The 18,137-nt window shown below is 37.0% G+C and overlaps 1 long non-coding RNA gene across 1 annotated transcript in view; it reads left to right on the top strand.

Moving 5' to 3' along the window:
• Positions 1 to 140: 140 nt before the first annotated feature.
• LOC123285264 (uncharacterized) overlaps positions 141 to 18,137 on the top strand; it is a 30,972-nt gene continuing 12,975 nt past the window's right edge. Inside the window, exons 1-2 of the long non-coding RNA XR_011502810.1 lie at positions 141 to 263; positions 17,944 to 18,013. This is a non-coding gene — a long non-coding RNA (uncharacterized lncRNA). The remainder of the gene's footprint in view (positions 264 to 17,943; positions 18,014 to 18,137) is intronic.

The following is an 18,137-nucleotide window of genomic DNA, read 5'->3' as shown; positions in this document are numbered from 1 at the left end:
GTTGACAGTTTGGTTTAAAACTTTGTTTAGTTCACTTGTAGCTTGATAATAAGTGATTCAAAGAGTAAGAGCTACACAGTTTTCATTTATCATGAAGAAGATGAAGTAATGATTTCCATAGCATTTAAAAAAAATTATTGAAGTATATATGCAGAAAAGTGCACTTGGCATAAGTGCTCAATAAATTTTCATCTCTGTAGCCAGCATGCAGATCAAGACAGAACATTACTGGTACCTCGGAGGCTCGTCCTGCTTCCTTCCAGGTACTTTCTCCCCTTACTTGCTCCTCCCAAGGGTAACTACTGTCCTGATTTTCTATAGCATAAATTGATTTTGTCATGAAACCATATATAATGTGTTCGTTTTTGTGTCTGGCTTCTTTCACTCAACAATGCGAGATTAACCCTTATTATTGTGCATAATTATAGATTGTTTGCATAGCTTTTGCCATCTCAGTGGTTCTGAACTGGGGCAGTTTTGTGCCCGCCCCCCACCGCCCCCCCCTGGGGAAACTTGGCGATGTTGGGAGATATTTTTTGATTGTCACAGCTTAAGAGGGGTGCTATAGGCATCAGGTAGATAGAGGCCAGGGATGCTGCTAAACATCCTACAATGCAAAGGACAGCTCCCACAAAAAAGAATTATTTGGTCCACCGCCTTGCACTAACTACTCTTACTGTTTCTAATGTGCATATTGCTTATTCAGGCATTTCCTACCTTGCGCTGTTCTTTGAGCCATGTTCTCTTAATTTCAACTTTTGCTTTAACAGTTCTGAAGTGACATCCACTGGTTGAAAAGGATACTTACTCTCTCTAGGCACCTGTGGTATTTACTGTGTTGTAGGGAGGTTAGGGTACATCGTGCTGAGGCTCCTTTTATCATCTTGCTTTCTAACAGGATTTCCAAAACCCAGGAGTGAAAAGCAGTAACTGCCAATTAAATTTTTTTTTCTGAAATGTTATAGCAAGATTCAGGTTTGGCAAACATAACCCAGGGGACCATTACTGACAGTAGTAGAAAGTGGTTTACTGTTATGTACTGCAGTAAGAAAACACTGCAGGTGTCAGTTTCATCATATTCACTTGATCAGGATCCATAAAGAAAGAATTTGTAAAATTATCCATCTTAAATGTAAATTTGCTACCTTTTAAAATAATGCTGATCCATTGAGATTGATATTAGACCTGTCACTGAAAAATGTTTTTTTTTCTTTGTGGAATTTATATTTTGACAAGAACTTAGGAATATTGTTTAGAAGTTAAATACTGGAAGGGAACTTTCAGATCATCTGACCCACATCCCTCATTTTATAGTAGACAAACAGGAAACATATAGGAGCATGCATCAGGTCACGCAGCTAGTGTTAAGACCCAGCGCTGGAACTTGACTGTGATTCCAATATATGTGTATATTTCTATATTGGCTCTTCATGGTCATTATCAAGCTTATTAAGTGATTAAAAATATCAAAGAGTTGCAGAATTTAAGCTGCAAGACCTTCTGAGTTAACTAATACTGCTGCCACATTTCATAGATAAAGAAGCTTCAGAATTCATTCCATTGAACTCTGCATGCTCTAAATTTCTTTGAAAATTTACTGAAATGTATCTAAAACTTCAATTATAGATGCTGTACTTCAAACAGTAGTTCTCTGACTTCGAGTTTAAAACTTTCATTTCTTTTTTAGGCTTCTGTCACTTGTAACATTGATATAATCCTTACATTTGAAAAGTATTCTGCTTTTAGTTCCAACTCTATTTTCTCTTCTTATGACTGGTTCTTTTGTTGCTCCAAGGCAGGATTTATCCACTCGGCACTATTGACATTTTGAAAAACATAATTTGTTATGGGAGCTGTCCTGTGCGTTGTAGTATGTTTGGCAACATCATTAGCCTCTCCTCTCTAGATGCCAGTAGCAACCCCTGGTCATGATAAAAATATCGCCAGACATTCCCAAATCTCCCGTAGGGTGCCAAATGTTTAGCTGAAAAAATTTAACCAGGTGTCCCATATTTTATCTGACAACCCTCCCCCAAGTTGAGGACCAGTGACTGAAAGCACCTTCTGACTCAGTGGTCCTCAACTTCAACTGTACATTTGAATCACCTGGGAGGGCATTTAAACATACTGATGATTTGGGCCACCCCACACACACAGGTCGATTTCATTAGTCTAATGAGGCTCGGGCATCAGTATTTTTTAAAAGTTTCCCAGGTGCTTCAGATGTGCATTCAGGGTTAAAACCATCGTCTATTTTGAAACTCAGTAGATTAAAGAGGCATCTAAAGAAATAGGAGCAGGGGGCAGCTCCCCTTCAGCAGCCCAGGGTTTCACGGGTTCAGATCCTGGGTGCAGATCCTCAAGCCATGCTAAGGTGGCATCCCACATAGCTACAACTAGAGGGACCTACAACTAGAATATACAACTGTGTACTGGGTGAATTGGGGAGAAAAAGAAGAAGAAAAAAGATTGGCAATAGATGTTAGCTCACTATGCCAATCTTTAAAAAAAAAGATAAAAGCAGAATATGATAATGAATTTAATGTATTGAGGAGATAAAGGAAACAAATATGAAGGCTCGAATGTTCTGCATTAAGAATGACCTAATTGGGCCCAAATCAATTCAAAGATTCTTTCAAGGCCCACTTCCTTTGTGAAGCCTATCCTAACTACTCCATCCTTTACTGATCTTTTCTTTCCCTTCATTTGTATAGCACTTGGTTTACACCACACAATTTGGTGCTTGATTATATTCTTTTGTGTTTTTTGTTATCTTAAGCTGTTCCTCCCATACCTGCAAAGGAGGGATCCAGTTCTCTACTAAACTTAAACACAGCACTAAACTTACAGCAATAATCTTCTCATCTTCTCATTACTAGCCAGGATGTTTTGAACTTTTAAGTTTTCTTTGCCCTCCTCACTTTGTGTCAATAGGATATGTGTAAACTGTATCTTAATTATCCAGAATGTTGAAAATCAGGCTTTGAGAATTTGACTTCTAGTCATATTGTTGGAAGTTATAATCATTTAAAACCATGTTGCTACTATAAAGCTGTCATAAGTAAGACAGAGTGGTATTGGCACAATGGTAAACAAACTGACCAATGAACAGAAAAAGTCCAAGAAACAGACCTGAAACGTAAGCGGTCACTTGATTTATGAGGAAGGTGACATGCAGTGCAGTGAGTGAAGGGTGATGTTTCCAATATGTATTGCTGGGCCAAAGGATATTCATACAGGAAAAGAATATATTTTTGCTTTTGCTTTCCAACACACACAAAATCACTTCCAAATGGTTTGCAAATCTAAATGTGAAAGATTAAACAAAGCTTTTAGGGGGAAAAAAGATCTTTGTGACCTTGGAGTAGGCAAGGATTTTTTTTAAATAGGATACAACACTAGCCATACAAGGGGGAAAAATTGATTAATTGTGTTAAAATTAAGAACTTTTAATTCATCAAAACTTTTAATTCAGCATCAGGAAGAAGGCAACCAACAGAATTGAAGACATATACATATCCAAAAATCCAGAAATATACAACAATATATACAAAGGACTTATATCCAAAATATGTAAAGAACTTATAAAATCAGTAAGCAAAAAAACCAACAGAAAAAGAAACAAGACTTAAACATTTACAAAAAAAGATATCCAAATGACCAAAGACATGGAAAGGTGTTCCACTTCATTCATTATCAGAAATGCAAATTAAACCCACAATACCACAGCACTACATGTTCCTAGAATGGCTAAAATGAGAAAAAAGATACCAAGTGTTGGCAGAGACGTAAAGCAACTACAGCGGTTGTCAATGGAAGATGTAATGGTATAAATACTTCAGAAAACTCTTGGTAGTTCTAAAGCTTAACATACCTAGCAATTCCACTGAGATATAGACTCAACAAAAATGCACACATATGTTCACCAAAACATGTACTCCTGTAAAAGTCTATATCAGCACTATATATAATAGCCAAAAGTAGGGCACTACTCAAATGCCCGTCAACACTAGAATGGATGTATCAATTGTGGCATATTTGTGTAAAAGGATGCTATATAATAATGAAAATGAATGCTTTATGACTAATAACAAAATGATGACACTAATAAGCATAATGTTGTGTGAAAGAAGCTAGACACTTAAAAGAGTACACACTATATAGTTCCAATAATATGAAGTACACAAACAAAACTGTTGCTGAAAGTCCGAATGATGCTTATCCTTGGGAGGGGAAGGGGAGTGACTGGAAGGAAAGATAAGGAGGCTGCTGAGGTGTTCATAATGTTCTTTTTCCTGAATTTGGGTGTTGACCACATGGGTAATTTAGTTGTGCAAATTCAAGTTGTACACTTATGTGCACTGTTTTGTGTGTATAATATACTTCAATAAAAAGTTTTTAAAATGCAACCAAATCTACTCTTAAAATAGTGGTAGAACCTATTCAAAGATAACTGATACCAAGAAAAGACCCCTAAAACTGAATCCACTTTTTTTTTTTTTTTTTTTTTGCTGAGGAAGATTAACCCTAAGCTAACATCTGTGCCAGTCTTCCTCTACGTTATACGTGCGTCCCCACCACAGCATTGCTTACAAGTGGTATAGGTCCTTGCCCAGAATCCAAACCCATGAACCCAGGCCACCGAAGCAGAACACACTGAACTTAACCACTATGCCACAAGGCGGGCACCTGAATCCACTTTTTAAAAAAGGAATTAAAATTTGTAGTTAACCCTGAGAAAATTTTTGAACAAAATTATGGTTTTTCTTTTTAAATATTTAGGTGTAATTTCTACCGTACATTAATTCTTAGATTAAACAAAGCATCAAGTTTACAAAGCATTTCATTTTTCTTATTGTATTAGACACTGTATTTTTTATAATGTGATCTATTTTGCCAAGAGCTAAGGAGTTTTCCAAAAACCTCTTAATCCTTGGATATATAAATCATTCTCTTTTAGAGTTCCTAACATTGAGTCATCCTTGTGGATTTTCTCTCTTTAATTATTAATATAACAGTTCCATCATATTTGATTATTTCATGAAATGTTTCATTTTTGTCACATTTGCAATTTTACTTCAGTATGTTTACATGAAATGCCATAGTCATTAAATTTGCTTCCTTAAAATGAAAACAAACTAAACAGATAAGGTTGCAATGCTGTAGTCTGCTTTGATCAGATTGTCCTATATAAAAATAGAGGCTCTAATTGCTTTAATTTTGTTTGTGTAAGATTATATTTAAATTACAACTTCTTACATATTCTGATATAAAGAGCAGTATTCCTGTATTTAAAATGAGTGGCAATTTAATGATACAAAAATAGACATTACCTTTTTAAACACTGGTGTGTACTCATAGCCTAGGCTGTTTTGCTATAAATTGAATTTTTAGTAGTTTCTGAATAGTAAAAAGCCATCCTTATCACAAACTTCATGAAAAATGCCTGCCAGAGGTCCAGTTTTGTTATCAGAAGAGTGCTTCAGCATAATCCCTGTAACACAGATGGGCAGGAATAGATGTTGTGAACTAGATGCTGACTAGTTTAGTGATAGTTCAGAACAGTAATCCAGATTTGATGGGCTCAAACTGGAACTTGGTCTTTGTGTCCATTTTAATCAAAGAACCTTGTGTAGAGAGATCGCCAATTAGTTTCACATTAGTTCAACCTATTTTACAATTGCAGCACAATTGGTATGGTATAGTTAATGATATATACTGCTTGTCTCCCAAATATTGCATGGTACATACTTAGGCTAAAAAGTTACTCACTTTTTATCTGAAAAGTCAAATTTATCTGAGTGTTCTCTGTTTTTCTTTGGTAAATCTAGTGACCCTATGTGAATGACAACATTGCTATCAAACAATAGTTATTTTTAATGGTGAGGTTGTAGAAGGACTTTAATAGAATACCAAACTAAAATTTTCTCTTTTTTTGAGGACGATTAGCCCTGAGCTAACATCCATGCCCATCTTCCTCTGTTTTATATGTGGGACGCCTGCCACAGGATGGCTTGATAAGTGATGCATAGGTCCACACCTGGGATCCGAACCAGAGATCCCTGGGCCGCCAAAGTGGAACATGCGAACTTAACCACTGCACCACTGGGCAGGCCGCAAACTAAAATTTTTTAAACAAATACCTACTGAAGTTGAAAAGGGCACAAGCTTTGAACACCCTGAAAAATCAGCATTTTCAGGTTAAACAAATGCCTCTGTGACTCATCATCATGTTTGTATTTCAGATTTTTGCCTTTGAATGTTCATGCTGCTGTTCATTGATTGCTGTCTTTTTATTTCTCCTGTTTGTTTTAAAACTGTGACCAAATTAGATCCTTAACATTGAAATCAACAGTATTTTTTACAAGAATTTTATTCTTCACATTCTTATTTGATTACAGAAGGGCATGAGATCCATTTGTCATTTGCTTATAGAACATGTGACTTCATTTACCCTTACTTGAAGTTATTTTAAATATTATAAATTCCATCTCTAATGTCACACACTCTTAATTGTAAATTACTGGGCTTGGAACTGTTTAAACTGAGTTATATCACTAGTAGGGTCGAAAGAGTAGGGTCGAAAGGAAGACTTAGTTCTGGCCCTGAGTAAACAAGCTGGGAAAGAGAAAGGGAAACCATGTTTATTGCAGTGTAACTAAGTTAGAGTAATAAGATTTGTCCTGTGTTAAGCCCGGGTGAGTTAAAATACCTTCACAGAGTCAAATGGTCACTCATGGGAAATAAATTAACTCTCCTGGGACACTGGGGTATGAATTAGTGACCTGGAAGAGGCAATTAATCTCAAATGGATGAGCACTTGGCTTTTAGATTGCTCTCTATTTATAGTTCCCTTAGAATCAATTGTAGATGCACACACGATGTAGTTTTATGCAGATAAGCCCAAAGCTCTACAGTGGTTCAAGATGATAATGGCTCCAGGTGGCAGAAATCATTCTAGCATATTGGAATATGCTAGAAAGTTGGTTAAGGAATCTACAATGGAGATACAACTAATATTAAAATAGAGACTATCAAAAGCCTGATGGATTTTATTATGGAAGTTTTCTTTATAACAGTTAACACAAGTTCCTCCAAGCAAATTAGAGGTGTGGCAATAAAGTGAAAAAGATACGATATGCTATTTAGGGCTTTCAGAACTCCTGGCCTGCTTCTCAGATTAATCCTGTTTTCCATTTTAAAATTGTTTGTTTTCACTGGCAAATTAAAGACTCTGTAGAAGGTTAATATAACCACTTTTCTTACATTATGATTATTATAAAGGATGACTGAAAAGCACTGAGATTAATTAATTCCATAAGTTATATGTAAAGATCAATCTCATTACTTTACAATCATTTCTTTTTTTTTTTTTAAAGATTGGCACCTGGGCTAACAACTGTTGCCAATCTTTTTTTTTTTTTCCTGCTTTTATCTCCCCAAACCCACCCCTGTACATAGTTGTGTATCTTACTTGCAGATCCTTCTAGTTGTGGGATGTGGGACGCCACCTCAACGTGGCCTGATGAGCGGTGCCATGTCCGCACCCAGGATCTGAACCCTGGGCCGCCGCAGCAGAGCGTGCGAACTTCACCACTCGGCCACGGAGCTGGCCCCCTACAATCGTTTCTGAAAGCAGATCTCTACTGTTGTTGGTACTGGACGGCTTGGTCCCAGCCAGCAGAAGGAGCTGTTGGAAGTCCGGGATTGCCTTTAGCTGTTGGCCTTTCCACTGTGCCCATTTCATAGTGCAGAACAAGCTGATGCTAATAATGAGTGTCCTGTCACGTACATACGTATGCCATACACACACACACGTATGTAAACCTGTGAACAAAACGGCTTCTAAGAGCAAAATAGCTATATATGTGAGGTACAGTTATCTAATTTAAAATATTACATTAAAATTTATCCACATGGGCCAGCCCCGTGGCCAAGTGGTTAAGTTCGTGCACTCTGCTATGGCGGCCCAGGGTTTCACTGGTTCGGATCCTGGGCATGGACATGGCGCCGCTTATCAGGCCACGTTGAGGTGGCATCCCACATGCCACAACTAGGAGGACCCACAACTAAAATATACAAGTATGTACTGGGTATGTACTGGGGTGGGGGCGGGGGGGAGAAAAAGCAGAAAGAAAAAAAAAATTACCCACAGTGTGAATATCTCAAATGGATAAACATCCCTAATCTTGCACTTGGGACTTTGCCAACTTTATTCAACTCTCTGCTCATAGATGTTTGAAAAATACACTCTAGTGATACATTTGGCCAATAGGTGTCACCGTCTAATTACCTAGAAATTCCTCAAATTTGAAACTTCTAGTTTTGCAAAAAGTGTGGGGCTTCTGATTTTGTAAAGAATATCCTATCTTATCAATTCTTCCAGTCTGAAATTTGAACTATTCTATTTAGAGAGAGAGGTTTCTGTACACTGCTAAAGGACTTTTTTGCTTCGCTTTTTTTCTCTAACGCTATTACCCAAATTCCATTATTTGATCTATAAAACTATATTATCTTTAAAATAGAAAATGAGTCTTCAGTGCAGTTAAGTCAAATTGTTCAATAGTTATACACATCTTTTTTGTTTTTTGAATTATAAGTTCCTGTAAAAGTATCAGTTTGTCACAGTGAAATCTAGTGGCTTGAAACCCAAAAGATGGGTGGGAAGAAGACTTCTAGCTATTAATACTTAAAGAAAGAGGCAGCAGTGAGAGCCAGTGTAAAGTGGTCAAATTTATCCTCACCAGCAAGAAAAGCGAAGAAATCCTGGAGTCATCAGAATGCTGGATATAGCCAAAAGATCTGATATGGTGGCAGATTTCAAATTAATTTCCAGTTGTTAAGCAATTATTTGATGCCTCCTATCCTCAATAAAAGGGACTTCGTCTCTGAAATATTACAGAAACAAAAAGTTGACAAGAGTAAACTATTGGGCTTTGGAGATATAGTAATGTGTTATGGTTTTAGAGTCATTAAAAATATACAATACTATGTGAAGTACAGAGAAAGGTATATGAAAAAAATGAACCAATTAAAGTTTTTCATGTTACTCTGCAGTATTTGGAACAGGGCATTCAAAATCCAAAGTATCTTCTGAATCATAAAAGAAAACTCAAAATTTATGATTATTTTAATATGAGAATTTATATTCTAATTCTTTGAAAAATAAGGTATGTAAGAATAGACCCATTCATTGAACTTTAAGGTCATGGTAAATGAGTAACAGAACCTGACACACATAATTTGTAGCCTTGTGGGTGAGAAAAGAAAAAGGCATAGAAATAGTGATGTGTTTTTGGGTCTTCAAAATCATCTAGTCCTACTCTCTAGTTTTTAGATGAGAAACTCAAGCCTTTAGTGTCTTAAGTGATTTGCCCAAGGTTGCATTAGAATCCAGATTTCCTGGGTCTTAATCTCTTGAACTGCTTCTCCTCTAGTTGACAGTTTCTAATAATTCAGCCAGGTGGTTTTGAAATTAATGTTTTATTTTCTATGAAAAAAAGAATTTTCAGGTACAGTATGGGCTTTTATACTATCAACTTGCATTACATGATTGTCTCCTTGTAATGCAGTCTTAATTAGGAGCCCTCCCCATTCTCAAAGAGGAAACCAGGTTGCTCACAGTACTCCTGCTTTATTTGAGCAGCTCTGCTTCATTTATCATATCAGTGATGATAGAAAGGGTAGGAAGTTCTGTCTAATGGTGGTGGTAGAAGTAACAGAGAAAGAAAGCCAATACTTTTAATATAATAAAATACTGGATTTGCTCAGTAATGTTTAGGCTTTATAATTATATGGCTGTAAGATATCACCCTTTATTGTTGAAATTCCTTACTCAGTGATAATGTTATCTGAAATTCCTGTTTTTCCCATTGACTTTTTTTTTGAGCATGCAAGCTTTCTTAGGAATGCAACTGTCATATAATAGCAGAATGGACAAATGAGATAATGAAGCCTATTAATTTGATCTTGAACAATGATTTCAAGCATTCTGTTATACAAAATGAGATCTATTTATTAAAATGAGTTACAGCAAGCTGTTTGCTAGTTACTTCAATCATTGCTGGCTGTCACTATATAAATATGAATATAATTGAATAGTTTTAAAATTTTATAATTCATTATTTCTCAAACCCCATACCTTTCCTTTGCTTTTTACTTAATCATCTCCAATATATGTGCACTCTGACTGAATTAGTCAAGTTTGACTGTTTATTCTGATGCCCTTTATGTCTGCTCCAAGTCATAGAGCTTATGGCATGTCTAGAGTCTTTGGAGGAGATGAAATTTGAGCTGGTCCATGACAGGTAGGATTTGAATACCAAGAAGAGGATATTCCAGGCCCGAGAATGTTGTGTGAAGAACAGCACCTAGTAGTGGACTGGTTTGCCTAGAGCTTTGTTGACATGTGAGGGAGGAAGATGAGGCTAGAAAAATAGGTTGGGATGGAAGGGATTTACAGCCCCAGATTGATGAATTTGCACTGTATACTGTAGCATTAGACACGGAAAGCTTTTGAGTAGGAGAATAATTCTATTCAATCAACATTTTAAAAGATAGATCTTCTGGGGGCTGGCCCCGTGGCCTTGTGGTTAAGTTTGGTGCACTCTGCTTCAGCAGCCCAGGTTCAGTTCCCGGGTACAGACCTATACTTATAACACTCGTCAGCAGCCATGCTGTGGTGGCAACCCACATATAAAATAGAGGAGGAATGGCACAGATGTTAGCTCAGGGCAAATCTTCCTAAGCAAAAATATATATATATATACCTTCTGGCGGTAATGGGCATAAGTTTTGGGAGAGAAATAACTGGCAACAAGAAAACTGCTGTTGTAATGGAGAAGATCAAAGGTAATAGAAGCCTAAGTTAGAGTGGTGTCCGTGAAAATGAGATAAATATTCCAAAGGAAGAATTAGGAGTTAATAGCTGACTGCTCCCTCTACCTTGCTCCCACATCCTCTACATCTAGCAATTTAAGAATTATTAAGAAATAATAATAACAATGGGCAACATTTCCATGGTGCTTACTATGTGCCCAGTACTTGTCCAAGTGCTTTACTTGTAGTAATTCATTTAATCTTCATAACAACCCCATGAAATACATATTATTATTTCCATTGCACAGATGAGAAACCTGAGGCAAAGCAAGGTTAGATGATGTGTTCACTTACACAGATAATGAGTGACAGCCAGGATGGAGAACGGAAGAAATTGTCTCCAGAGTCTAATGCCTCTACTCATGGTCTCACTAACAAGTTTGTGGGTTCTAGCCCTCTTAAATTTAGATGTGTTGAAGCCGAAATGGTGCTAAATATCCAGCATGTACTTAAAGATGGGAATCTAGAATTCAGAGAATAATCAGGATTGAAGATATAGAAATGAATGCTATCTATATCTCACTGAACTAATTCGGGAGGGGTTGTGGTAGGGGTGGGATCAAGACGATAAAGATGTTGAGCCCCATTAGAAATGGTGCTGACAGACTTCCTCACCAACGCTCTCAGGAGTAATGTTCTGCTTATCTTTTACTTTCTCATGTATTCTAGTGATTTGCTGTTTGGTCATGTACTATATTCATTTCCATTTGGTTCTAGGAAATCAGGTAGCTTATAGTATGTTCATGCTCATTTTAAAAGTTCCAACCTATGTAGGCTTCTGAAATTCTCAACATTACAGCATGCCATGAAATATCATTGATTTCAGATATCCAGACACTCATCAGAAAATCAAAGAGCTGTATAGCATCATGGTTAAAAAAAGGGGGCTTTGGAAAAGATCTGGGTATGGATCTTAGTTCTGCCATTTACAAGTTTTCCAACTTTGGACAAGTTACTTCCTGTCTCTGATAACACCCATCTCATGGAAGGTTGTAAGGTTTAGGGGAGATGACATATGCAAGTCATTTGCTGCCATTTTCTATGGAAAAGGTCAGTTAATTTTAGCTGCTATTGTCATCTGATCTCTGAATGTATACAAATTTTGATGACATCTAAATAAAAATTACCCCAAAAATGTATCCCTGAAAATATAATACAGACTACTTCAAGAGGGGATGTATTTATCAGAACACTTTAGTACTTAATCAAACCACAACATTGGAACAGAAAAAATAATATCACAAACAATTCATAACATCCAAAACAAAAAAAATGGAATACTCCCACTAGTTGTTAATACATAGTGTGTTAACTTAGGTAATCATGGGATTCACTGCTTTAGATTTAATCAGCCATTACATGCCCAGAGACATTTGCCGGGACATTTTATTGGCATTTTAAATAGTTTTCCTTGAGTTAGGCTGGCATTACCTCAAAACCCAACATGCAAATAATGGATCCAACAGAATTCCACCTCAAAAATTTATAAAGATACATACATACATACACTGTGAGAAAAATAGAGATTTTTAAAGTATCAATATTTATAGTAACAGATGCTATGTGTAAAGCCAAGTCTTAAGTTGTCCTGCCCTTGGGCAAAGTAGTTCCATATGTGGAGATTGTGCTAGAGGTCAAACTGTTCACGTCTGTTGTGATAACTCCATAAGTCAGTCAGGGATTAGAATTGACCATTTTTTTTTTGCACAGACATTATATCTTGAAATTACATAAGAATCTCATTTAATATTCAAAAAAACTGTGAGGTAAGAAGTGATGGTATCTCCAATTCATGAGGAGGAAATTGAAACTCAGAAAAACATAAGAAATTATTTAAGCTTTACGTAATGGACTAAGAACTCAAGCTCGGTCTTTTTTATATGAGAGTCACAATCTTTCATACTACATTACTGTGTGAAGGTTCTTGGTCAAGCTTCTAACTTTTGTAAATAGCTTTTGATATTTTACTGAAAGAAGGGCTATTGATTAAATGTGATTTAAAGAGATTTTGAGAAATGATTATTTTTAGGTACCAAGAAGTCATAAATGGAAAGACTTGATAGTACAAGATTATATGGCAGGTGGTTCCGTGTGTTCTGCTGTCTTTGGAAACTAAGAGTTCAAGAAGCCTTTGAGTTCTGGTTTACAAAAAGGGCACGATTTTTAGACTGGACTAATAAAATTTAAATGAAATTAAAATTGTTAATATTGCAGTCCCCAGCATGATTCATGAATAAAGTGGAATATTTTTATTCATATATTATTTGACACAAGCACCTGCTTATATGGTTTAGTGAAGATCAATAATATCATAAATACGTTAACCAGAATTTTACTATTTATAAAATTATCATATGAATGAATTAGAAAGAAAAATAAAATACATATATTATTAAAAATTTGATTATTTTGAAATACACTTATCAAAATATTTTTTAAATTTGTTATAGGATATATGTGCTTTTTATTCTTTAAATTACAAGATCTAGCAGCAAGTATAATAACCACTGTAATTTTGAATTAGTTATAACTATAAATGGTATTATGAGATATCTGCAGCAACCATGATATGATAGGAAAAGATCTGTGTTTTCTATTGGTGACAAGTCACAGGAACTGCCAGTAACACTTTATTTGTTGCCTATATTCATAATGAAAAAAAATTCTAGGTTTCAGTTAACTGTTAGTGGAAATAAAAATGGAATTCTTCCCAACCAAATTTATTCTATGCATAGACCCCCCTGGGGGATCCGTGGAGCCCACATTAAGAAAGCCTGTAACTAATCTTTTCTAAACGTTTGTACCATCAGTGATCATTCACTGTTATTGCATGCTTTGGTGCTTCTACTATAATAATCCTTATTATATTTAAAGTAGACTAAACTACTATAATAAATTGAGCTGATATGCATTTTGGTGTCTAACATGATGAAAATCTTATTTCTCAGCTATATAACACTGAGGCAGGTGACTGTCTTCCGTAAGGTAATTCAGGGACCCAGGCTCCTTCCATCTTGTGGCTGCATTAGCCCCTGGGGCCCTCCTGTTGTCTAATTCTGCTGATGGAAGGGGTAAAGGGTGCGAAGGAAGCACACCAGCTTCTTTAAAAGCTTTGGCCCAGAGGTGGCACACATCATCACCCCATTCCTTTGGCAACAACCAGTCACATGGCCCCATCTGGGCGCCGCTTCCTAGTAACAACTCAATACAAGGAATGGGAAACACAAAATTTGGGTGGACAGTTTGCTGTATCTACCACAATCATATTTTCTCTTAGAGCTTTTATGAGATAGATTTGGAAGACAGTTTTCCTAATATTATATCATTCTTTGCATTCCTGAGACGAATCCTACTTGGCTTTGGTGGATGGCTGTTTTTCTAAATTGTTGAGCTGAGTGAAAAAACAAAAAAAAAACCCCAACCAGCAGCTCTTGCCTTGTGAGTGGGAGCACTAAGCTGCAAACCTAGGAGTCCTCTTTGAAGTGTCCTTCTCTTTCCTCCTCAGAGGTGATCTATCAATTACTGCTCCCTATTTATTTCACATCCTAAACACCACTTAAATCAGGGCTGCCCCTGCCACTGCCTCACTTCAGAGCCTCATAAATTCTCTCCTGGAAGACTTCTATAACAGCCTCCTAACTGAGTGTCTGCCTCCAGTTTTGTCCCCCTCCCAAGGCCATTTTCTCTGCCAATATCCTCAAACTTTTAGAACTTTACACCCCTATGAGGAAAAACATTGAGCACACACCTGAATATATGCACATTGATTCATTTCTAAGTTGTGTATATTCTTTGGCCATTATTTATGTCATAAAATGCTATAATATGGAGAGAGATAAATAAGAGTTCTAAAATGATCTTTCCCATCCACTGGATTATGTGTCACTCTGGGTTCTGTCAGGATAAGAGACCCTCTAAGTATTACAGGACTAAGGGGTTTAACATAGAAAATATGGCTCACTTGAACAAGGGAGAAGCTAGGAAGTGAAGGTCTGTTGCAAGGGGGTCGTCAGAAGATTGGAAAAATAGTCACCACTTCAGCTTGAAGTGGAAAAGCCAGAGTTTGCAGAAGGCTGAGAAGCCACAGGTCTGACCTCAAAAGAGGACTGTGAAATGGGAGCTCCTGCAGAGGCCTCAGGAAACTGCTGGGTGCAACCATCCCCGGGACACCCACAACCTTCTGAGTACGGTGGGTTTGCTTCACCTCTGCCTGCTCAATTTCCACAAGTTCCTCTCATCAGAAAACTAATGCATAACTACTAGGAAGGCAATTAAAGGGAAGGCTATTTCCCAGCCTTCTAAGAAGAGACTAGATGTGGTGGTGTCAGTTGCAACAACCAATCCATCGCAACATACTTGTAACACACTCGCTTCGAGTTGGAAACTAATACTCTATTCTGGATTCAGAGTGATTTTTCTAAAAGGCACCTGATTTTGTCTTACTCAGAATCCTTCTGTAGCTTCCTTCTGCATCCAGTAGTTTTTAATCGTTTTAGCCTTGCGAACTTATGTAAGAGCATAGACAAATAAGATATAATTCTTCCATTAAGCCTTGGTTGCACAGTGGGACAGTGTTGGAAGCCTTTTCCGTTCCCTCATAATGCTTCACAGTGACCCTTTAGTAGGGGAACTTCCAGAGCTCCGTAGAACCTGTTTAGAAATCACCACCCTAAATAGTGACATCCAAAGTAATCAGCCTGACGTATAAGGCCCTCCAGCATCTACCTCCTGCCTACCTTTTCACATTCATCTTCTAATAGCCTTCAGGACACCCTGCAATTTATTTCTTCATACCTTAAAGCTTTTCCTTGGTATATCTGCTCCCTTTTATTGGAATTATTCTCCTACCTTCTCCATCAGGTATATTCTTATTCACAAATCATTACTACCTCCAGATCATTTTTCCTGACCCTAACAATCCCCCTCTTTTGAGTACAACATTCAGTACAAAGGAGGGCTTCAGAGTTATCGATTCCATGAATTCAGAAGGCACGGGTTGAGCGATCTCAGAAGAGCTTCCCTAAAATATGCAGTATCCATCGTCCCCTCACCTCATTTCTGAATTCTGTAGGCACTTAGAACAATATCTAGATAGTGTATGGTTTTATTTTTGATGTACTTTTCATACTGTATATAGTTTTATATGTGTTTGTGTATGTTGTCTGTATCATTTTGTCAAAACCAAGAGTCAGTCTGAAATTTCTCAATGAAAGTAAGATATTTTGCTTTTTCTGGAGAAAAGTTGAAAATCATTCCAAAAATTGACAATAACAAGCATTCCTTGACTCTGGTATTCATAAATTCAAACTACAGCATTCAGAGTTCACTAACTGTCCTACGCTCTCCATCCAACTTTCTCATCCATCATTTCCCTCTATGAATCTCTCTCTCTAGGCGCAATAGTCTTCTTACTGTCTCCCCAAACAACATGTTAGCTTTAACTTCCAGGCCTTTGCTCATACTATTTCCTCTCATAGCATTGTCCTCCTCCTCTGCATTTCCTATCTGCATCCTTTCCAAGAAGAAAGATCAGCTCACGAACCACCTCTTCTAAATAGTCCATATTGTTCTCCTTTGCTGAACTTCGGTACCAACATTTGATTGAAGCATTTCATTTAGCAACTAATCCTACATTGCCTTGAATTATGATGTAATTCTTTAAAGTCTTACTGTCTTGTGTCCCACACACAAAAAACCATGAGTTCTGAATTATCAAGGTGCAGCATTTTATATTTATTCACATGCTCTTCCTTACCTAGCCCGTTGTTATAGACATGACAGGTGCTCTACAAATACGTATTAAAAGATAGTACATTTCAGAGCATGTCCAAGAACCAGGGAATAATGCAGTTTTGATTGATTCATTCATTCAACCAAAAAAAAATGATTTTTTATCTACTTGCATGAGTAAATAAACGTTACTTTAAATAATGAGTTACAACACGTGTGAAACCAAGATTTGAATGTCAAACATAAAAATAGAATTGTAGTGGATCTGAATTGAATAGTAGCAGCCATTATGGCTACTATATTGGCAAGAACATTGGGTCGAACGTTGTTAGTAAACGTAGGTTTCAGTCCCAGAGACCTCACAGGGCAAGTTGTGTTACCTCTCTGGGCTTCATTTTACACATTTCTAAAAGAAGAGTGTTGAACTTGGTCATTTTTGTTATGCATTCCAGCCTCCAAAATTCATGTCATTTGTCTTTGGGGGAAGAGATGGGGATGAGAAAAAAACTCACAACAACTACAAGAGGCATTGATGAAAATCTTTCCCCCTCCCCATAGTAGGCAGAATAATGGTCCTGCCAAGATGCCCGCATCCTAATCCCAGAATCTGTGAATATGTTGCATGGCAAGGCGGACTTATTGTTTCAGATGGAATGAAGGTTGCCAACCGGCTGACTTAAAATAAGTAGATTATTCGAGTGGGCCCGTTGGAATCTTAAGAGGCCTTTAAAAGTGGAAGAGGCAGGTGGAGGAGTTGCTGTCAGATGACGCAGAGTCAGAAATAGTACCCCTACTGTGGACTTTGAACATGGAAGGGGGCCACAAGCCGAGGAATGCAGTCAGCTTCTAGAAACCCGACAAGGCAAGGAAACAGGTCATCCCCCAGAGCATCCAAAAGGAACCAGCCCTGCTAACACCTTGATTTGAGCCCAGTGAGACCCGTTGTGGACTTCTGACCACTAGAACTGTAAGATAATAAATTTGTATTTTTTTAAGCCACCAGGCTTGTGGTAATTTGTTACAACAGTAATAGAAAACTAATACACCTCCTTCCCAATGAAAAAGATGTTTAATAAAAGGAAAAACTATAAACTTTTCTGGTAAAGTAATATGCCAAGAAAATAAATCCACGTGGCATGTATGACCTAGCAGCAGTCACTTTAGGGACCGTCTAAAATCATTATTTATTAAAAAGAAAGCAGAATAAATAAGCCACTTATATACTTTATGAAGCACTCACTTTCATCTTTCTGGTCTCAGAAGATGTATTTGTTGGAGCATAATAAATTATTACAGTGTAGCATTACTGACATATATTTTGTTGTTGTTGTCTAGCAGTTTTGAAAATGATTCCTACTAATAACCAATCCTGGCTGTGGAGACAAGTGACTCAGGAACTCTAAAGGTAATTAAATTAAAGGGACCATTTACAACCATTTAGTCTACTCCCTTCATTTTAGAGATAAGTGATTGAGTCCCAGAAGTAAAGAGGCTTGTCCAAAATTACACAGTTTTTAGCAGAATGGGAA

Source organism: Equus asinus, chromosome 4 (assembly GCF_041296235.1).
Source record: "Equus asinus isolate D_3611 breed Donkey chromosome 4, EquAss-T2T_v2, whole genome shotgun sequence".
NCBI lineage: Eukaryota > Metazoa > Chordata > Mammalia > Perissodactyla > Equidae > Equus > Equus asinus.
The sequence above is the reverse complement of the archived record's forward strand: the minus strand, read 5'-3'. Positions and strand labels throughout refer to the sequence as shown.